Below are 24,159 nucleotides of genomic sequence, written 5' to 3' on the forward strand. Positions count from 1 at the left end.
ATTACTCACTGGTGAAATTTCTATGAAAGAAATCAACTTTAAATGAATCACATCTTTTCTATGCATCCATCATATTCCATATACTTTCTCTTTCTTTGGCAGATCAGGGATTTTTTCCAGAAAGCAGATCTTCTGCGCTGCTATTTGATTTTCTCTTTCTAACCAAAGGCATTTCTACCTGACAGTGAATAAGAACAAGTATTCCAATAAATAAGAGACATCATTTACTATTTCACAACATCATAACATTTGGGATATTTCCACATGGTTTAAAAGGCAAGTCCTCTTTTCAGTGATACATGTAAACAAAGCATTCTGCTGGCTAGCAAAAAGAAATAATAGATGAAGCATGAAAGTAATCTTTAATTGTAAATCAATATATATTAATATTTACCTATCTAAGCCCTTACTTTATTTGAAAACTAACTAAATTATACAAAGGCAAAACAGGATGAATGTTGTTTATTAAAATCCTGGTCTTATGAATGTTTAAACCTATTATTTAAAACAATGAACACTGCTTATTACCGCTGAGCTATTTGGGAATAAATGTATTTCTCTGGGCATTGCTATATCCATTTCTGGGGTTCTTTATATTTTAGTTTGGAATTTTGAAGGTTGGTTGTGATTTTGAAAGTTGAGCACGATGCAAGGTTTTCCTCCATTATGACCTATTATGTAAACCTAGCCTGAATAAGCTACATAGTTTTGCCAAATGATTCCTGAACCTTAGCCAATAATCTGATTAAAGAGAGAAAGAACTCACTTTTTATATTTAAAAAGTGTGTTTGGAGAAATTCCACTGGTCATTCAGATTTCATTAAGCTCCAAGGTAATAATTCGCATTTTGTCCATTATTTTATATTCTGTCTTCAGGCCAAATTCACCCATGGTATGTTCAAACTTGGGGAAAAGTCTCTCAAAATGACTCTATTTGCTCAGAAACAAGCAAAACTATATAAAAAAAATAAAAACATTACGTTACAGGTCTTTTCCTTAAACTGCTACAAATGTGCTCTGCTGCTCTGAGTTTCTTCTAGAAGGTTAACACAGCAGCAGCTCTCAGATGAGAAGAATAATGTAAAAGTGAATTTAAAAAACAAGACTCATAAGACAGCAGCACAGAGCAGGAACTGTAGAAAATAGCTTTCTTACCTAAGGTGTACTCAAAGCTTTATCAGCTATGCTGAACTGAATTCTGCCCTGTTAGAGGAGCAATGATGATTCATAGAAAGATAATACACTGAGCTATCTCCAGCAGAGTCCGTAGCAGATCTTAACAGATGGGACAGATCGCCCAGTGCGCTCCCCTGCCAGCATCCATTACCTCTATTGTAATTACTGAGCCAAAACATTACTCAGTGCGTGACCTGTCCATTCACAGAAGTCATATGCTCCTTTGAGAAGACCCGGGGAGTAGAAGCAGGAGGGAAGGCAGATTTTACGTAAGTCTTTTTTTTTAAACTCTGTCCACAGTTTCCTCTGTCCTGAATCCCAGGATGTGTTGCTTCCCTGTCCCACTTCTTCACAGTGCAAAAAGTATTTGGCCTTAAAGACATGCTGAGCTTTTTGCAGAAGAACAGCTTCACTTATGCTCATCTATGTGTATGAATAAGTCACAAGCCCAAAGGGCCCAAAGATTATCCAGGAAAAAAAATCTAAACATTTATATGGATCTCCAAAGTCTCTGAATGGAATATCATCTTATCCCCAAGGCTTCCTTGTTCTCACCCATCCTCAACACTGATGCCTCATGCTCAAAGTCCACGAATGAGGGAACAGATTCAGTTTATCTGCTCTAACTCATTTGTGTCTAGGCCAGGCCAATTGTCTCCTCCCTTCCCTCCCTCCCTCCCTCCCTCCCTCCTACCCTTCTTCCCTGTTTTTCAGCTTCAGTGGTAGATACATTACAGAAGAAAGCAAAAAATACTGTCTTGAATCTTCCACTGTAGTATGACTTACAGCTACATGATAGATAGATCCTACACCCTTATTTGAACAACTCTTAGAAATATTGAAGTCCCTACCAACCACCCTGGGGGGAAAAAAAAAAAAAAAAAAAAAAAAAAAAAAAAAAAAAAAAAGCCACTTATTGGCTTTTATTTGTTGATTAGATCACAAAAACCCAAGGCAGTATTTCCACAGAGAAAAGAAACCAAATAACCTTCAGCCACCATTTCTGAGAGCAGCCTAAATTCTAAATGGATAACATATAGTTTGAGGCTTGCAATTTTTTTCACTTGTCCACTGCCTTCTGAATCATTCAAAGTCAAATGCATCCATAGAATCTACTTATAAATGCTTCCAGACTTCCAGATAATGCAAAATGATACTTATACCCAGCTCTGATAGATTTTTTTACAGACCTTGCAGAACATGGTCCAAAGTGTGCTGATTTGCAGACACTTTTCTTATTCAAATCAAAGCAATTTCACATCAGATATTTCTTGCAGGACTAATTTTAGGAAAAAAGTCCTGAACACTATTATATTGTAACAACATCTAAAGTGAATTAATGTGGCCCAGAAAAGTGAAGTACAAAAGGTCTGTATTGATATTCAAAAGCCTTGGTATTCAGTTCTTAGAGATCTTGCTTCCCCATGAGCTTTTGCAATGCTTTAAAAATTACTGAGAAAAACAGCCAAAAATTAGAAGCTGACAGCTTGTTTTTTTCAGTAACGTAATGTGTGAAAAAAGTAAATAGATGCCTAATATATGTGGATGAAATATTCATACACATGGCTGCCTTATGTTTCTGTGGAAGTGCTGCTCTCATGAGAGTCTGGTTTACAGCATTTTGGTCTCTGGCTATTGACAAGTCTTAGTACCAGGGCAAGCCTGATTTATATTTTTAGTGCCAAAGGCGTTAATAAACCACAGATAAAAACAAAGTAGTATGTTTGGTATCTACTAACCTAAAGAAATTTGTGTTGTGCTGCGCTTTTTTTCCCCCATGAAGGATGCAATTTAGTGTTGCACTCACAAAAGTATACCACCAGGAATGTTATTTCATTGGGAATTTGTACTAGAAGCCACCTGATTCAGACATAACAACACAATTATAAATATGAAAGGATGATGAATTGACAGTATCAGAAGACCATTGACAGAAAAAAAGCAAGTCAATCATAAGCAGATTTCAAAGATATTCCCCATCCTTTCTTTTAAAATTCCTAATCACAGTACAAATATTACCAAAAAATAACACAATCAAGTTCAATACCACCTCTATTTTGCTCTCAAGGTAAGCAGTGTTTCATGAGGAATGGTTTTATTATGGATAGGCATATATATTTTGCGATAACTGAAAGAGCTGAATAGTGGTTCTTTCTTCATAAAACTGAAGAAAAAACTGACAGACCTTTTACTCTGACAAGTCAGGGAAATATTCCTGAAGGGGGAAGAGGATTTCACGAAACACGGGCATCTTTTCAATAAAGTGCTTTTTCAAGCAGAAGGAAGCAGGTAAAGATGTCTCACATCTCTTCAGACTCAACTAGTTGACTCAGAAAATCTTTTCTCAGAATATAAAGATGGAAAAAGAAAATAAAAATATTTTTAAAAAAATTAATAAAAGGGGAAAGCAAGCAAAAACAGCAAGCTGCACAGCATCTCTGCTGAGTCAGTTCTCATGGGCTGGCAACAGAACCCCATGTGCCAAACAAGAATTGACAGATTACTGCTAATTAGATGAGAATTAGAGCAATGGTGGATTTGGAGATCAATTCACAATAAAAGAGTCAGTGCACATCACCAAAACTGCGGGTGCCCATGTGGCTGGGATTATCAGCCTGTGAGTAGATTAGCATGAACAGGGTGATGTGCAACACATGCTGTTGTTGGGCAGGGACCAGGAATGACAGTCCAAAAGGTTGTTGGGCACTCTAGCCAGACTGCTCGGCATTCAGAACATGTGTGGGTCTTCCCAGTTTCCTGGGTTAATACTTGGAACACAAGGTTTCTTCAGCTACTTTTCAACATCTCTACTGTCAGCCTTTCGAAAGGAACGGGGGATTTGGCTTGACATACGTCAATACAATTGATCATTTCAAACGATCACAGGAAAACGAGAAGCCTAATACTGAAGAAGTGTCCAAATGCTGTGTTGGTTTAATGAATAAAGAACAATAAAAAACCAGAAGTGTGTTATCCCAATAATGGAATGGTAAACTAAAAATTAAAAAAAAAAAAAAAAATTCCTTTCAACGTGTCCGGGTATTATCAAAAATGTCTACTAATGTGTTACCTCTTTGACTGCATGCAACCTGCAACAAAACATGCAAGAATAATAAATTTAGAGGTAGTAACAGTACTCTGCTAAGTGGTAAGGCCTTTATAAGACCTGGCAGAAGCTCTGAAAAAGCTCCTGTTTCCTGGGGAAACATTTCTCATGAAAAAAAGTCATTTGAAGACAGCACCAGATACACTAAGCAGAGATAAAGAGCAAGGAATTCCCCAAAGAACCAACCCTGCCCAATTCTTTTCTCTACAGGAAGATAAAAGAGGAAGAAAGAGGGAAGAACTGAGGAATGAAGGAAATCTATCAGCTTCTTTATTGTCAATGTTCTAAAGATTCCTTATTGCTCACCTGTTTGCCTACAGAGAGCTGTATTAGAAAGTGTCACCATGAGAAAAAAATAGGAGACAAAGCCATGGATGGCTGAGAGATCATTTGTTCTGTAAGAAATGCAATGATACTTAAGAACAGAAGGAAAAAGCTATTTTTGGAAAACACTTTCTGCTTATACCATCCATATGTTTTAGTCCTAAGACAATACTCTAATAAAATAAAAAACTAAGTAAATAAAAAAGGCTAGAGAAAAGAGAAGGATGTGGAGGAAAATCTAGGAACTACTGAGAAAATGTTTGCTAGACCGAAGGGACTGTATATGAGCTAAGAAGACTTACCCAGCCTTCACAATGAAAAACAAGATTTAGTAAGATCTGATTCTGGCTACTTTTTCTGAAAATATCTATAGATGGATAAACAACATTTTGTTGGGAACAGATGAGATCATAGCCTTCTAAGCAAAGAGGATTTCTAGCATCATACCCGTGTGGGAAGCAGGAAGATTGCTGCTCAGTGACCTCTTCACTATCTACCTCTAAACTGGGATAGAGACAAAGAAGGAACCTAGGTTTCTCTTGCACACTGGGAATCTGAGAACTGAACACCCAATGGAATAAAGGCTTAGTCCATAATGGTGGCATGAGTTTTGGATCAGGCAAGTGTCCTTGATACGACCTGTGCAGTTGAAAGCTTTGGTGCAGCTAACACATCACAGTCATTCAATAACATCTTCTATAGACTGGGCTTTCAGAGTAATCCAGTGTTTGCTTAGCTTTTCAAACCCCGTTCTGGGGAGTAGTATTGTTAAAATAATAATTTAAAAATGCATAATGGCTGTGAAAAGTTTCATTATAGGACTGTATAGAAATTCTTCTTAAGTTTGGTATTCGGAGTGATGTGGGCACTAGTACATTGTTGCTTTGAAGAAAGATTAGAATTTTTTTTAATATAATCTGATTATTACATACCAAACATGCCCAATAAAAAGAGTGAAATAAAAGAGTCCATAGGCACACCTGAAAAGAGAGAGACATTGGATAGATGCACATAGCCAGGAAAGCATGCACTGGTCTGTACTGGTATTAAGGGAAAAGAGAATGGAATGATTCCAAAGGAATCAAAGATTTCAAAAATTGAAATGTAGGTATCAAGGAGGATCAGGTTTAACACACATGCTGCTACTTCTTCTGTTTCACATTTCAGGCTGGAATTGGAATTCACCTGGTGTAACAGAAAGCAGCTTAACAGATAGACTAAATGTGCATGTATACATTTGGAAGTATTTTTCATATGTCCACATGTAGCAATCTACCTTTCTCATACATATGATGTTTCATAGACATGTTCCTTGCTTATAATCCACAGGACCTTGAAGTTTCAAAATCTTCTGAGCAGAATCAGTTCTGGAGTTTTACAGGGATCTCCCTGTTCATTAACAGCATTTGCCGGTCTAAAGAGTTGAAATCCCTCCACTTAGAGACTAAGGAACAAGGAGTAAGTTCTCTTACTTTGTTAACAGTAACAGGTTGAATTCACCATGGCACAACTGTTTTGGTTTTATCTTTTCCCCTTTCTTGTTCTTTACAGAGAATGAATCAAAATATTTAAATAAAATTAATTGAAAGAAAATAGGCATTCAAAAAAAAGAATAGAAAAAAAGTAGTCCAGTTTAGTCACTGCTCCAATTCACTATTGAGAATACCTCGGTTTCCAAAAACCCTCATGTCATTGATAGGACTTAGGTTAATGGAGAGAAAGGGACCTGCAGTTTGAATAGAGGACACACCAAGGACTGGGGTCTGCACAGAATTAGAGACGATGTTTACATAATATTTTTACTCCAAAAAAATGGTAACATCCTTCTTCCAGTACAGAAATTGGTTAATCATGACAAGATAAATTGATCAAAGGTCTGCAGATCTGAGTCACTGGGAACAGCTGATGTTTAGCAGGCTATGTGTTAGATACCAAGGAAACCTTAAAAACAGGAAATATCAAACACAACTCAAGAGAGTAGAACTGTTGTGAATTTGTACTTTTCTGATTCATTCAATGATTTGCAGATGTCCTCCAAAACCTATGGCCAAGTTATAAGAACCCAGGCAATCCTAGTCTTTAAATTAATCTGACTCACCAGTCACAAATAGCAGATCCAAGATAAAATGCCACTAATTTTTTTTTCTGCCAAAAAAAAAATAAATTAGCTTCTAAGAACTTTCAAATTATTTTGTTCTTAAAGAAATCTGTGTCTCAAAATCTATTGGTTACAGAAGTGGTAAATCATCTGTTACTATTTTTAGAATTTCAGTAACTGATTACATTACAACACATCAGCTAAATTCAGACCTTCAGAGAAAACCTGCTCTGCTATGTTGGTATAAATCTGAAATAACTAACCTGCTTTCAGGGAAAATTTAAATTTATTTCTGAGAAATCAGAACTGAGAGGAGAATTTGGCCCCTAAACTAAGCAAGCACTATTCTTAATCAGCCCAGTTTGATCCTACACTGTTGGAAAAGTTGGGCAATTGACTTCTCCTCTGCCTTCAAGGAATGTACAACAACATTGAACAACTTGAAGGGGATTGCCAAACGCCAATGGTTTCAGGAAGTCTTTCCATTAGCACTGAGGAGGGTTGTAATCCTTACAGGACCTGAGGTAGCAGATACATACATGATGAAGAAGTTTGTTCTTAAAAAAAGTGTTAACGACAAAATTCCTGCCTTATGAGAACTCCATATAAAGCACTGAGAATAGAAATTCCCTCCAAGAATGCGATTTCAGCTGGATGGAATTTGTTTCCCAAATAATCTTGGAAAAGAAAAATTAAATTTTTGGTTTGTTTTGTTTTGTTTTAATTAGAGATTTGTACCCATATGAAGACCTGCACATCCAGGTGTCTTTTCTTCTTCTTTTCCTCCACTGCAAACAAACTTTTAAAAAATGAGCTATTGCTGACTTAAAACAACGTTTATTTTAACATCTGAGAGAAGAGTACACTGAACTAGAGCTGAGTACAGCACTACCACCCTCATACATAACACCATTAGAAAACTTCTTAACCTACAGAGAACACAACATTCTTCCTCTCTCTGGAGTAAGGTTCTTCCCACCAGCTCAGGAGGTTTATTGACCAGTTCTTGTGAGAAACTTTAAACCTATTATACAGCCTCTTAAGCAGTAAATAAAAGAACAATCAAGGAATTTTGGAAGATGTCCCACTATCTGTGGGTAGACAGATTTAAAAATAATTCCCTAAAGACTATGGGTTCTAAATCGACAGTTTTATTTAAATAGAGGGACACAGACATTCCCCTGGACAGGCACGTAACTTTAATGCCCAGATAAGGTCGAAAAAGGAAACAATGATAAGATGGAGTAAAAAAAGGATGAGAGAAATCCTGCCATATGAATGATGCCATTATTTATATCAGGAGCTCACACTCCTCTGCAAATAAATCAGTAGTACGAATGTTATCTCAATAAAGGTATTGCAAAGTGAGATGGAATTTAGAACCGGAAGCAAAAAAGGACATGGAAAGATCTCACAAAAAGAGATTTTGAAAATGTTTCAGTTGTCAACCTCAAAGAGAAAACTAACTACAAGCCATGATTAGAAAACAGACATCTAGGAAAAAAAGAAAATAATATAGACACTAGTTTATGTTATACATATCTAGGTAGGCAATCAGTGAAAAAACAAAAGGTAGCAAATGTAAAATTGTTGAAGTGGACTTTCTTCATATACAATTCACCTGCAGAACCTTCCGGAGCCAAAAATTCAGAAAGAAAATAGAAGGACAAATGCAAGAAAAGAAAATTTACAGGAATATTTTAAAGCACAAATGCTTCATTGATACTCCAAAGAACACAGCACAAGTCCTGATTCAAAACTTTCTGGAATGTTTTTCCATTCATCTTGAATTCAGATGAGCTTATTGTTATGAATTTCCATGATTTGTGAGAGAGGATATAAAACCCAGCTTTAAAAGAATACAAATGTAGTTTCTGTGTTATTCTTATTTCAAAAGTACTTGTCTTGGTTTCTCCCTTGGGATAAATAATGGAAATAGTATAAAAAGAAACATAATGAAAATGAAATTCGGAAATAAAATTTACCAGAAAAAGCAGCAGTATCAAATAACAGCACCCCCAAAATTGAATACAGTTATGGAAAGTTGCCATCTGAAGAGCTGACTTGTTCACATCCATTACTCAGAACTCACTTCGAAGATGGCAGATGCCTAAATGTGTGATACTTAGTACTTCATAGAAATCCACAGTAGATGCAGACACATGTAAGAAGTATTTCAGCTGTTTAAACAATCTGTTTTGCACAGAAAAGCTTTTGATCTTTTGGCTGGTAGTTTTCATGAAATATGGGGAAAGAACTTAAATGTAATAACACCATTAGTGAAAACGGTATTCAGAGGCACCTGAAACAAAACCAGATTGGTAAAATTAACACACACACTCACATACACAAAGAAAAACTGGAATAGAAAATAAAATAAGTGAAATTATGTGGCTCAATTCACATAGCAACTGGACCAAAACCTTCATTATTTCAATTACTTGCAGCATTGTCCCCCAGTGAGTCAGATGTGTGAAAATCGTCTTCATGAGAAGTGGAATATATTCGTACTTTAGTGACTAATAACAAAATCAATGCTCCTTTGTGCTTGTATCAAGCTTCATGTGGGCCTTTATCTTTGGCAATGATCAGCCAGGAGAGCAAGGCGGAGAAAGACAGCAGATGGAACAAAGGAGCAAATGGTACAAGAAATAGGAAATGGAAGAAAGTGAGAAGAAACAAAGGAGACAGCACCAAAAGTAAAAAAAAAATATTTTAAAATACAAACTAATGTAATATCTACAGGTGAAGTGACATTTCATCTTAAACTCCATTCCTTATGGAGTCAGAGTGGGATTTCCATGGCCCACTGACCTTGTCCTCACCTTTTCCAAAGGGCTTAGTTTCATTTACCACAGTCTCTGCAGCAACTAGGACTCTGGGGCTTGCTCAACAAATTTTTGCAACGATGCTAATTACTTCGCAATATTTTTGAGCAAGCAGTGAAACCAATTTTTCTACAAGGGTTTTCCCCACCTTTGTTTATTTTCCTAACTTACTACTGAGATGGAAAAAAAAGATATAACCAGATTAAGTGTTAAAAAATACACGTTAAAAATATTTGCAGAAGAATTCATACACATAGACACAGCCAATGAAATATCGGTGGAAAGAAATTAATTAAGATTATGGGTGGGAAAGAAGTCTTGCATAGGAAGTAAAATATGGAAGGAAAGATACAAAGTTTTATGGAATCTAAAAGAAAAGAAAAATATGACTCAATAAAAAATATAAGGCAACCACAGCTGATTTCATGAGTGTCTAGAAATATCATAAATATTGTAGCTACCAAAATCTGAGATAATCCTGGATTTGACTCCATAATTTTTCCACCTTGATTTAGAAAAATGTTTTAAAATGGATTAGTTTCCATTTAAAAATATTTTAAACCAATGCAAGGCATACAGTCTAGAGCTACCTCGCAGTTACAGAGGGATAAGAATAAGCAGCACAAGTGATAAGTTACTGCAGCTTGTTTAGTCCCATCTCAGCACCCCAGCCAGAAGCAAAGCATCTGGGGGGACAGAGGGGAGAGCCCTAGCCCTGGGCATGAGGCACCTCCCTGAGGACGATGATGGGCTGAGGCTGGACCAGGATGTTCACCCAGGATCAGCAGAGTCTGGATCTCAACAATGGCTTCAAAATCAAGACTTGCTTCCCCTTAGTGTCTTTCCTGGACTTCCTCCCTCATCAGAGGAGAAGTGGTTGCTTTAGTAGGGTGGGCTCAGAGCAGGTGACCACACGAGAGGGGAGAAGAGAGAGTCCATGATCCTTCCATAAGACAGACCTAGGACAAGGAAGCTTCACACTCACGAAACAAAACTACATGGGGGTTCCAGGAGTAGATGTGGAAAGAGAAAGCTTCTTGTAAACCCCAAAATATGTTAGGTCTTTAATGGACTCATCAGCTCAAAGCACAGCTAACTCCACTCAGTCCATTCCCTCAGCAAAATAATAATGCAAGATTTTGCAGCTTCTCCGTGAACAGCACTACAAAACTCCTAATAACCCTTCCAATATCCCTTCCCTCCCCCATGCTCCTTTACCTGCTCCAAAATTTCTCACCCACCACTGCAAGTCTGAGTCATTATGCTGTTGAGAAACTTTGAGCCAGCTCTGGGACCAGATCCAGCAGTAGTGCAGCTGCTCTCACATGATGCTGAACCTGACTCATTAAGCTCTGCCAGACATGAGCCACAAGGGTATCTCAGCACACAGATCCCCAGTGCTCATGCTTGTCAGAGAGTTTATTAGTCCAGGCAAAGTGCCAGACCTTGGCAGACCCATGAGTCTGTGGGGTGCAAAGCTTTAAGGTGTGGGAGCACATCATGCTTTTCCACATTTTCCTTTAATTGAGGTTTAACTGTAATTGCCAAAGGAGTGACTGATCTTGAGCTATTTTTCCCTTTTGGTTATTTTCTCTATAAACAAGTTGACTTAACTCAGCACCTATTACAATTCTTTCCATAATAGGTTAGAATACAGAATTAATGGATTATCACTGAACAGTTTTGTGTCAGTCTTTCCACCTGCTGCTCTGGTTCATGCTTTTGATCAGACTCTTGGTCTAGCTGGCATCTCCAGTTCAAACTGCTCATGCAGCTACGTGAATAATTCAGTTCTTTTAAGATAACCCTGAAACTTCCAAAGCAATCCATGAAATTGATCCAGGGCAGATCTCCTTCTGGCAACGCAGTGATCACAGGCCCAGTGTTCATTGTCCAACTGCACTCTGAAAAGAGGACCCTGGGGCAGGTTAATGACCTGTGCAGGTATGACACAGTAAGTACTTGGGTTACCAAGATGTGGTGGTCCTCAAACATTTTATTAAATTTCTGTATCATCCCAGTCATATGTTATTTGGAGTAGTTTGGTAATTACATACCCAGATTCAAGCAAAAACAGTGTAATCATCAGGGAATGAGTTTGTCAGCATGCTTTCAGATCTTAGCAGGAACAAAGTCTTTAAATTCAGAGGATGAGCACACGAGATGTTTTGCTACCTCCAAGAGATAGAAAAGTGAAGGACAAACTCCAAATATAATCTGAAGTTACATAAATAATAAATGCATAAGAAGTTTCATACTTCTTGTTACGTTGAGAGGAAGAGTATATGAGAAGCAGCAGCCCATTAAGCCCTGGAAAGACTATGGAAACTGTGGATTTTATGAACTAGGCTTAATTAGACAGAACATGGCTTGTCTAATATTTCACTACAGATTCCCAGATGTTGCTTTACCTCAAGTGCTGGAGACCAAAGCTACATACACACCTTTGGATAAGCGGGCAACAAGGCAGCATGTCCACCTGGGGAAAGGATGCAAATGTACTGGATAACAGGGTTCATGTTTAAAAATTACATCAGCAACAAAATATACATCTTGTTATCATTTCTAGAGCTTCCTCTTCATGTACCCAGCAAAACAATATATAAAACTATCCAGCATTATCATCATAGAAATAGAATTCTCGCATTCTCAATGTGGAAAGTGTTTTATTAAGATTACTTAATTAGAACAGAAATGGTTGTAATGAGATTCACAGTACATCAACTCAGTCTAGAAAAGTGACTAGACCCTTGTGTACAGAAATCTGTTGCAATTTCTTTTGTTGGCACCTTATAACCGCCCCTCCCCCCCCCAAATCCTAACTAGCACTCTTCCTGTCACTGAAGTTTTGTATTGCATTTGTATTACATTTATCATTATTTTAGGTATCAAAACCTAAATACTTTTTAAATCTCTCTGTAGGAACTTTCAGTGTTCTGCAGAGAACAAAATGGATGGCTTGCAAGTAGCAGAAGGGCAAGAACCACAACTCTAACAAGGGCACCAGGGATAGGTAAGACTTCAGGGCAGCATGACAGAAGACAGACCTCTTCATGTGCCAGTTTTTCCACCTGCATAAATAGTTTATAGAGCACAACCATGTTTCTAGAGTACTTTGAGCTTTAGAGAAGTATCATGGAAACTGAGAAATTATTTTTCTACCAGTAATACTAGAGCAATGAGAGAAAGGCATACAAACCCTACTTTGTTGAACTTGAGATGTTTCAAGTTTTCACGTTGCTGTTTATGCTGAATCTAAAGGTATCTGCTCTCACTTTCTCTCTCATTTTTAGAGTTTACATTGAAGTAACTGCTGCTGACTATCAGATAAAACAACTAATCAAAGTAACATTTGCACCTCAGGTTTTCCCCTAAGCATTATACCTTGGAGGACTACTGACTATCAGGTACAGAACAGAGTTTTGTCTTCCCCCAAACCAGAACGACTGACAATGCAAGAGAGTCCAGAAGTAAACGTTCCCAAACACTTCAAGAGAAGCATATTAAAAAGCTTTTGCATGCCGGGGGAAAAAAAACGTTTTAAAAGTAAAAAAGGAGGAAATGTGACTACTGGAAAATGTGCTGGAACTTGTCTCTCTCAAAGTAACCCTTGTGGCAACCTTGCATCTGGTGTTATAATGCAGATATCCACTTTTCAATGGCGCTATGCCACATTCTTTGAAGTCATAAAGAAGGAGCATATTTTAAGCTCTTGGAGCATAGGAGACCATCATTACGCAGAATTATCATTGAATAAAATAATCCTACCCTTTTAAGCTAAGACATAACATCAGCTAAGACCCAACATTATCAGAAAGCTAAGGAACATAGGAGATTGGACAAAACTGTGATTTCTTTATGGAAAGGAAGAAAGAAGATGAAAATAAGCAGGTAAGCAGATAGGTGCACTTTCTTTATGCTCTCTAGGAGTACTTCCATCTACCTTTGTCTGGGTAGCTGGAGAATATTGGCAGTTTCTTATCCTCTTATTTTGCAACCATGAAGACAGATCTCTGTTATTTTCAACTCACATTATCTAAAAGACATTCCTGCTGATGGATTAGCAGTCACCATGTACAGTCACAAAGCAGCAGCATACAAGCTCTCTTAACAACACTAGCCCCAAACTGTTCCACAACAGTTACTTTCAAGAGAAAAAGAGAGTGCAATTCTAGTCTTGTGTCTTTGCTGAGACTTGTAAAAGAGCAATTACTGAATGGAACAGCTGCCGGCTGAGAAACAGAACTGCAGAAGCATATGATACACCATCCATATAGACAGCAATCATTTTATTCCAGAGATTTATGCAAAATAAGATTTGGTTCCCAGGACAGACAAGAACTGGTGATCTAAAGGTGAAAAGTTTTGGAGTATATAGAAATGATGCACCTTTCTGCTGCTCCAGTAAAACCTACCAGTGACTAAATACAAAACCCAGCTAATAGGAATGCACAAATCATCCCTCTGTTGTAGTTCAGAGCTTACAAGCATTTCAGGGTAATTCTATCTGTATTCAATGGAGTAAAAGGAAGTATAATTCTTTCCAAGAAACCCGAGATCTCATTATATTAGTTTGCTTTTTTGCTAAGCACACAGTCCTGACATCTGATATTTTGTTATTAGTAGATCCCAGAGTTATTCTGAAAAGGTAATTCTGAATTCTTCAAACTAATTTCTTTTTAATAAGTAAGGGTTGGTTTGTTGTAATTTTCTAATGTAAACGGTAATTTAAAAAAAATCTAAATATGGCTTTTTTTTCCTTACTGATTCTGCTTTGTATTTGAAATGATGCAACAAATATTGTTATCCCTCTATAGCACCATTGTTGCTTTCCACACAATTTGCAATCCAGTGCCTGAAATGCTGCAGTTGTCTTCCTCCAGGCAATGTCTGCAAAAACTATATGCTACTATAACTCTGTATAAAATCAAAGCCAATGATAAAATAGAAATTGGAGATGGAGTAGGATGGAATGAAAGTAGATCAAGCCTGCTAAACTGTTGATTTATTAGCATATAATACTGAAAAGCTTTGTTTAAAAAAAACGGCCCACAAGGTCTGGTTTTGATAATTTTGCCTAGAAAAGAAAACTGACATATAGGGATACATTTTCAAAGCACTGCACAAAGTTTTAACAACATGATTCCCATTGACATTAATGAGTCACATGGCTGAAATCCTGCTTTGAAAACATACCGTGCAGCCTTTTAAGCCTGCTTTTGGGAAACCAGAGCACTTGCCTCCTAAGTAACCTTTCGGGTGCAAGTCCTGGTGACAACTGCAGGTTCCGTTCTTGCCCCGCCGGAGAAAGTTCCCTCCCGTGCTGCGCGGAGGCGGCCGCAGCTGAAGGGTTTGTGGGTGAGAGTGGAGCTGCTCCAGGGGCAGCTCCTCTCCTCTGTGACCAGGAGCTGTCATAATTGGAAGCAGCTTCCAAAATGGTTTTAATTATGATGAGATTTGGCCTGGCATTTACTGTAGCCAGACTCAAGATTGCCCAGCCCTCTGTCCTGAGCTGTGCTGTCACTGTCGTAGTGCAAGCTCTTCATTTGGCTCAAGAATTAGGATTCCCTCCCTCCCCCCTTTTCTCTACTAAATGGTGCTACAAAAAGAAGCAAACATGGATTTGCAGGGAAATGTGACATTTGTATTATACCAGTTGCTATATATGGCCTAACCTGCCTTTTATCTTTAGCCCATCACAGCAATAACTTCACTTCCTCACTGCTTTCTCACCAATAAAATGAACATTTTATTTGAAACAATTCCTCTCTATTGAGAAACAGTAAGACATTTCTCCTTCTTAAAAAAAAAAAAAATTAAAAATTAAAAAAATATTTTGGAAAGCTTAACATCTTGAAATTACAAAATGGAGAAAGCCAGTAACAGAGAAAATCTATTTTCAACATGCCTTTGCTGATGTTAATTAAACTGAATGCTATTTATACCCTCACAGACATAAGGAGAGGATCTTGCAAACCTTTGAAATGTTAGACCTGAACAATTCATAGACACTAGAGAAGAGTGTGGGTTTTGTTAAGCCTGAGAACATTTGATCATGCAAAAACTGTAAATACTTCAGACATATATCAAGAGGTAACAGAGTTAATGACTAAAAAGGATTCAGACTCTGGCTAAGCTCCATACTAGAAGTAAAAGAGCATTTTTTTGTGAGCTGCTTAGTTAGATGCCTTAGCAGACCAACTATGCAGAGAAGCAGTATTGTCTTTGCATGAGACATGAGCACCTTTTGAAGACTGTCCTAGGATTGCTTTCTGTGAAAGGCTCAGGATGGGTTAAGAAAATAATGAAGTTTGGATTTTTGCTTTATCCTCTTTCCAGCAGATGGCTGACCAGTGCTGTTTAGGTATTAAAAACTTGTTTTCTGTATTAAAAAATAACATTAAGTTTGCATAATCAGTCTTTAAAAATTACTACAGAATCAGTCGGCAATACTGATGCCACCTTTCTATATGTGCACTATAAATTTATCCTTCAAAGGTAGATTAATGTTGATATAGTTATGTTATATAGTTTTGTATACACAGTTTAGAAGTGCAGCACTTATCTTCCTGAAGAGATGAGAAATAAAGGTAATTGATGCTTAATCCTAGTACACAGCTGATGTGGCATAATGCAATTTAGCTTAGTTCTCCACAGGCCTGTTACCTTGCATCTACTGTTGGTCTTGTAGTACACATGAGGACAGTCAAACAAACTCATCTGGGGCTTGGCGACAGGTTACCTTGGTCATACATTTGATAAACTGTAGAATTTCTCAAGTGGAGAATAAATAGCAAGGTATGTACACAACAGAGTGGAGGTTAGTGACAAACTTTCAATCCTACTTTGTCCTTCAGGGTCATATCTGCTCAGGTAAAGTAACGACACATTTTCTACAGGGAAGTGGCATTTGCTTGCATTGCAAGTGTTAACTCTTCCTGTGTGAACTTGTTACAATAAGCTGCAATAAACATCCATTAATAATATACAAATTAAAGCTCTGCTTCCCTCTACAAGATGATTTTTGCTTTTCCACTTTTTGGGTGAGTCTGGTTTTGCTTGTTCAATACACTCACTGGCATAGTCATTACATAGAAGAAGATAATATGAAGGGTTGCACATTACCAGAAGCCTTATTTAAAAATAAACGTACAAACAAAAAGCCCACTTTTTTTTGTTAGAAAAGGTTCTATAATGTAACAGTCAGACTATTTCATGGCCTGTTACCTGTACCTGTTAATTACCATCTTTCATCAGAAGGTTACTGTGTCCCACGACACAGGACCAGACAGTATGGATGCTGAGTCTTCTTAGTGGAGAGTAAAACAGATTAATTTGTGTCATAATCAGTGGGGGACACCACAAAATTCCTACAAGCTCTGTTTCTGCTTTGCAAGCAAGATTCATCTAAGCTAACACTGCCTGTCAGTTTTAATAGCAGCTTTATAGCAGTACTGTGTTTTAGATAAATATGGCACAGACATATTTAATAAATAAATAAGCTTGTAATAATTTTTCTGGGATAATGTTTTCTATAAAATTTCTCTGAAATTCTTCACATTTTAGCAAAACCTGGATGTGAAATATTTCCTTCTACTCTAAGATTTTTTAAATTTGATATTCCAGGTTAAGTTTCAGCAATAAACAAAGGAGAAAAGGAAAGACAAGGGAAAAAAATGTATTGCTGGCTTCAGACTTGCAAACCAAGCATAAAAAATAGCAAATAAAAAGAATTTGCTACTTTGCTTTACGCAGAGGACAACACCATAAAACAAGTTTTGCAAATCATTTGTTTCAATATTTTGAGGAGAGTCAAGGACTTAGCCCAGAGTCAACCTTTTGTAACAATTCTATAGCCTTGTGTAACAAGGCATTTAATTTAGATGTTTTGAGAATGTTCCAAACTGTGGATGATCCTAAAACACATTTATTCTGCCTATTTTGAAATAGCATAACAAACTTAATAAGCTCTTTAGAGTAATAAGGACATCATAAGAACCCATTGGAAAAGCAAAGAGGACTCAGCAAGGTCAGACTTTATCATCTGAAGAAAGTTACAGCACATATTCCTGGTAAGCAACCTTTGTGCCCTTTTTCAGCAGCATTAGCCTATTACAGTGTAATGTTCTCATTTCTATAGTCCCTCAAACAAGAAACAAACAGTAGTGGATGGAATCAAGAGACCTGGCCATGGAGTAAGTTCACTCATTCCAGAATTTCTTTAAAAATATTATGCCCAAGGACTAACACAAGGATGGTGTTACTGAATTTGTCAGTGTACATCATGTTATAGAGCTAATAACAGTTGAAAGTAACAGCACAAAGCAAAACCAAAAAAATTCACACAACCCTAGAGATGGCCAGTCCTGAACTTTATCTTGCTCTTCAAAAATCCTCAGCAATATTAACAAAAAAAACCCCACCCACATTGTTTTGTCTTTCCTGCAACTGAAATACATTATCCTGGACTACTCTGCAGTCCAAGCAGTGGTTCATAGATCCCTTACAAATCCCTGGGAGAAAGAAATCCCTATAAGTATCAAAAACTATCTCTGTGCAAAATGAATGTCCAGCATATTCCATGCACAGAGCAACCTCTGTGAGCAGGCACAGATGACACTGACCAACAGCTGTGCTGACTTTAGATACCCGTGTCCTTGCACACATCCTAAATCTATTCCTCAGCTTGAGTTTTTCCTGAAGCTGAAATATGTAGTACCTGGAAAATTTGTCACTGCTTTGGACAGTAGTTTCATCTGAAACATTTTGTTAAATGTTTGTGCTCACCCATCCTTCCAACAAAAGGTGCAGCCATGGGTGGACACCAGCTCATTCAATTTGACCCAAGCCTGTCCAGCTCTGAGTCTGCTCTAAATCATTTGCAACGCAAATGATCAGCCATAAAGTCAGACCTTTTGTCATTGCCCATCTACCATAACCTGTGGCCCACGCAGGCTTCTGTTCCTAGCTAGGCAACTGTTTCCAATGGCAAAGTTACAACATTATAATGTACTGAATAACACATTTCACTTGTGTCTGGTGATTTATGACACCAATACTTTTGAATCCCTCTTCTCATAAATAGTGAAAATGGAAACTTTCCACATTGTTTTTCTTTTCTACCACAGTTGACAACGCTAACATACACAAAGAATATCTTAACTGGCAAATAACTAGGAACTATTCAGAACAGCATGCATTTTGGGTCAGACTATACATTTTTTTCTTCTAATCAAAATAGAAAGCTGACAGTTTGGTCCTGTTTGATTATATAGAGATATCCCTTAATGATTAAACAAGGGCTTTGTTAGAGAAGAGAAGAGAAGAGAAGAGAAGAGAAGAGAAGAGAAGAGAAGAGAAGAGAAGAGAAGAGAAGAGAAGAGAAGAGAAGAGAAGAGAAGAGGAGTGGTTATTACTCACAGAGTGTGGTTTCAAGGTGCAAATTATTAATTTTTCCTGGAACACCAAATATAAACAGAGCAATATGCTTTGCCATTATAAATGGATATTTTAGTGTTTTTCCCTACAGTCCCAAGCACTGCTTCAGAACTACACAAAAGAGAAAAGAATGAAAAAGAGCACACAACCTGAGAAACCTGAGGATAGTTTCTATTTGGCTGGATTCCCTCCCTGCAGAAGAGAGCTCAGCAACACGTCCCATCAAAAGCTTCATGCAGGAGACTCATGAAACAACATAGTATCAGATGGAGACAAAAGGTGGCTCTATAACTTCAATAACTGTCCCAAATCACAACGAAGATCCAAGGCTTATTTGCTGTATAAACATAGAATAAAAGACATTTCCTGCCCCAAAGAGGTCACCACTTAAGTCGACAAGACAGGCAAAAGCCTGGGCAAGAATAATATTTATATTTCCCTAACACAGCTGGGAACTGCAGAACAAGCTGACCAAATCCATTGTAGTCCTAAAATACTACTCACATTGCAACCTACACCAGGTCAAACCTTTAAAGTCACTTCCTTAGGTTCTATGCACAATAGTAAATATTGTATGCACAACACTTAAATCACAAATGTTACCTACTGAATGTCTATTCACAGACCCAAAGGGATTATGGCAGTGCACTGAAGTTCAACCTGCCATTCTCAAACAGTTACAACTGGCTGAGCTAATTTAAAGTTAGCCCACGTAAGTAAACCCATGCTGCAATTACACCTCCAGATAGAAATGTACCTATTCTCAGTGACCCGCCCAGCATATGAAATATAAAGTTTGCAATAAAGCTAAGAAGTGAACAAGGATGCTTGAGTCCCAGTTTGAGTCAGTGTCTCACAAGTCTACTCTTACTGTCTAGGGTCTGTTTAGGTGCAAAAATTCATTTGCATATCTGTAATATTCAGACTGCACCACTGTCTCTGACTGTTTTATGGGCTGTAGGAAGCTCAAGAACTCAACAACAGGAGAAACCCTTTTCCTTCCCTCAACACTCAAGACAGAAATAACTTCACTGCCAAGAAAGCCATATAACACAGGTCTGAATGCTTATGTAATTTGTGTCCTACACTAGACCCAGCTCTGGACTCATATAGCTTGATTTGGGAGGAGGAGAAGGACAACAAAAATTAACCCAAGCTGTCAGTGATTGTTCTGGGCTTGGGGACTTGTACTCATTATAGTTTTGTGTTACTTCTAGATTTTTATTTAAAACAATACACTCCATAAGAGGGCATGACTTTAAAGAATAAGGTTCCTTTAAAAGAAATTAAACCTCATGTCATGCTGATTAACCCTTTAGCTTTGTGTAGCACCCAAGCAAACAATAGCCACAAATTTCTGACACCAAAATGGCCAACTTCCTCCAGAAAAGCTGCTCAACTACATATCAGGTGATAAATTCTGTCTCTCCAGGGATGGCCCAAAAGGCATTTTTCTGCACACCACAAGATGTGCCACCTGGTGACAATCCTCCTTTTGTGGACCCTGTCCTCTTCCCTTCCAGCACTGGAGCAGGAAACATTCAATTTCTGAAGTGTTTTTCTAAAGCAGCTCACCGACAGCCAGCAAGAGCTGTCCTGAAGAAATATCACCAGCTTTAACTATTTATAGCACAGCCATTTGGATGTAACACTATTTTATTCCCAGCAGGGGATGGAGGGTCAGTATTTCCCATCAGTATTCTGACAGCTTGTGATCCGTGAATATGGTTGGACAAAACATTACAATTCTGCAGAACTATGTGAAGGGAAGGAATTCTACATTTTGCATTCAGAAGACTGCACAGTGCTTCACACTGGTGGCCAAAGGATTAAAAGATAGATTAAATTTTGATAAAGAATGAAAATACTTTTTCCAAGTCTTTCCATCTTTGTATTTTAGCAAATTCAAATTTTTTCTTTGTTTTTCTTTCTTTACCTCACATGGGGTCTCCTGTTCAGCAGGAATGCCAAAGCTCACCAAGGCTGTGTATTTACTTGTCCTTTCAGGGGAACCAGGGTATATTCAATTTAGGACACACCTGTGACAGCCAGGAAAAATGCTGTCTGTATTTCTGGATGGAACAGCGCATGGACAGCAGGGAAAGCAGCAAATGCACCTGAAGGCACAGAGGCTGCATTGCACCATCTCTTCATCCACAGGAACATGAATCATAGCAATGGCTTGTATTATAGAGGATTCAGCCAATTGTTGCAGAAACCTTCTTTCAGGTTTTTTTTACAGGGAGGGAGGAAGGGTCAATTTAGTTGGACTGAGAGTAATCCAGGTTGCAGACTTAGGTCATTTAAAGTCACAACTATGTTTGATATTTAAGACCAGTCCATGGACTGACTTTCTTGAAGCAGCACCAGTTCTAGCTGGAGGTAAGACAAACAGTGACTAGGCCACTGAAGATTTACATGCTTAGTTTTGAAGGTTATTATCCTTTGGGCATATTGCACCATTTAACTCAGATGAGTGGCAGTAAATACATACAATCAAAACCTCTGTGTTGATTTTGCAAAGCTGTTTAAAAAGCACTACGGTCTGCTTTTTATAAAAATACATTGTTAAATTAAAGTGATTTAGTAAGCAGTAACTTCAAATAATTGTGCTGCTCAGTCCTTAGATCACACTTGAATGCATCCAGGAGCCACATACATTTTTTAACTTCTTGTAAAGTCCTATGCCAAAGGGGAGAGTAGATACTCAACTGCCTCTGATGTAGGACAGAAGATAAATACAATAAATCCAAAGATTTTTCAGGTAGAATTTCCTTCAATCATTTCCAAACAGCAGGCAATGATGCTACTGTATCTGAATTCCACCCTTTAGCATTCCCAGGTGAAGGAAAAGAGCAATTGGGATCTAATCATGTTTAGATATACCATTGCAGTGATTTGAAGCTTATGCTACTTCACCTGAGAGGCACTACAGTGTTCTCTGTCCTCCTATTTGAATGACTCATATCGAAGAAAAATCTTCATTCAGACATGATCCTCTGTGGCCTCTACACTTTTTGTGGATTTGTCAAAATCTGGTCCTTTCAGTAATGAAATAATGTCATGTGTTGATGCAGCATCCCTGAGTGATGTTGGAAGTTCAGTCACTACTCTTGCAATGGAAGAAAAGCTGATCAATGAGGTATGCAACACCATTCTGGCACGTTTACACTTTGGCCACACTGAAGCATATGTGAGCAAGTTTCAGAAATTAGTATGGTGGTGTAGTTAAATAGCACTGAGTTTCTTGACATGCTCCTTGGGGAAACTTAGATATGTCTACACAATTACATCCACTCCCAGCCCAGCCAGGGAACCTGAAGTGCTCAGGCTGCTCAGAGATCACAGGACTCCTCGAAGAAGACAAAGGCACAAAGCTAATGGCTGTAAGAGGTAATGTGAGCTGTTGCTAGATTGGGCTCCTTCATCAGGCTGCCTTTTATTCTTACTTAGCATTGGATATGGATGTGACATGGCCTTTTGCTGACTGACCTTACTAGTGGGCAAAGACTGGTCAAGGGAGGTCCACAGGAGTGGGAACTCAGTCAGTTCTTCTTAGGATGTCTGAAAAGTAATTTGGAGGCAGCTTAGGTGAAAGAGGTGTATCAGACTTCCCCATTGGAGGTGGCAACACAGTGTGAAATATTGAAGCAGTGAATGTTTGTAATAACCAGGACATTTTTGATGTAGTTAGTCCAGTGGTTATTATGCCACTTTTCTTTGTCTATTCAAAATTGTGGCATTTACGCTGGTAAACATTAAAAATACAATACTCAATAGTGACTAATGTTTGTCCCTCATAGCACTCAGAGAGGACAGAAGCTTCTTCAGAGGGTCTGGTGATTGGCAGCAATGATACTTTCATTTATACTGCTTCTTTGTGTGAATGTAACAGCTGGAGAAATTCTTTGACTGGTGTTCTTGAGACTACAGTTGCCGAAGAGAAAAGCTAAGTCACATAAGGAGGTTTGTTTTGCTGCACTTCCAATACAACCGTGTTCTACTACAAGAATTAATATTGTTTAGAGGAAAAAAAAATGCCATTCTTGCTCCTCTGCATGAGACAGATGTATGATCCTCCTCCTCCTCCTCACTGTGTAGGCAAGGCATTTGTTCCAGTGGTTCCTCTTGGGATGACACAAGGAAAACTCTCCCTTCCCTTTCAACATACTTTAGCCACAACCTGACCTCAAACTGATGAAAGAACAGTGTTTTTATAAGGCCCATTCCATGTGTGATTTCTCTGCTGAAACTGCCGGCAACCACACTCCCCTTGAGGATGACTTTTTCAAGGACACCCCTGTGCTCTAGGATTTACCAGACTAGTGCTCTCTACTATTCTTCAGTTTGGTCTTAAAATACCTTTGATCATTTTAGAATTTTCTGTGTCTTATTAACTAACTCAGGTTAACCCAATGTAGCAAATGCTCTATTAACCTGTAACATAGATGATCTCAAAAGCAAAAGGAATGTGGTAGAGTCTATGTTGCCCGTGTGGATGAGACACAGATCTTTCAAGAGCACTGGCCATGCATTTGAATAAGGTTAGAGAGAGAGGATCTGCTTTGCTGGTTTCAGTCACTAGGACAACAAGTGCTGTGGCCAGAGAGGCTGCACCCAGCCTAACCTATGAGTTAGGGTGTAACAGATTCTTCTGGACAAGATGATTTGATAATACCATTTTAATGGTTACATACATTTTTCATGTACTCACAAGAAGCCCTACTGCCGACCTTTTGAATCTCTGAACAGAAGGGGAAAACCAGAACACTACAGTGGTAATGAAAAAAGCTACTGCAGAAATGCAGTTCCACTAAGTTTGCTGTTACATACCTGTGCATCTTCAGATAGTGAGATTTGAAAATTACCTTGATGGAAATATTTAGTTTCAATACACCACTTGTTTTAAAGTTTATTGAATACAGACTAAGTACAGTTTAATCGTTCCAGTGCCAATCTTTTGGAACTGTTCCAGGGTAATCTGAATAGGTATGCAGATCTGAGCTGAAAATATTAAATATCCTATTAACTTGATTGGCCCATCTAGTATGGGTTTAGAAGCTCCTCCTTCACCTCTAGCCCTTGGACTGAGGAAGGAATGAGTCATTCAGAAGAACTGAAAGGTTATAACGAGATGGGATGAAAGAACAAACTTCCATGAAGTGCTGGGAGTTAGGAAGTGCCTCAAA

Source organism: Corvus moneduloides, chromosome 1, assembly GCF_009650955.1.
Source record: "Corvus moneduloides isolate bCorMon1 chromosome 1, bCorMon1.pri, whole genome shotgun sequence".
NCBI lineage: Eukaryota > Metazoa > Chordata > Aves > Passeriformes > Corvidae > Corvus > Corvus moneduloides.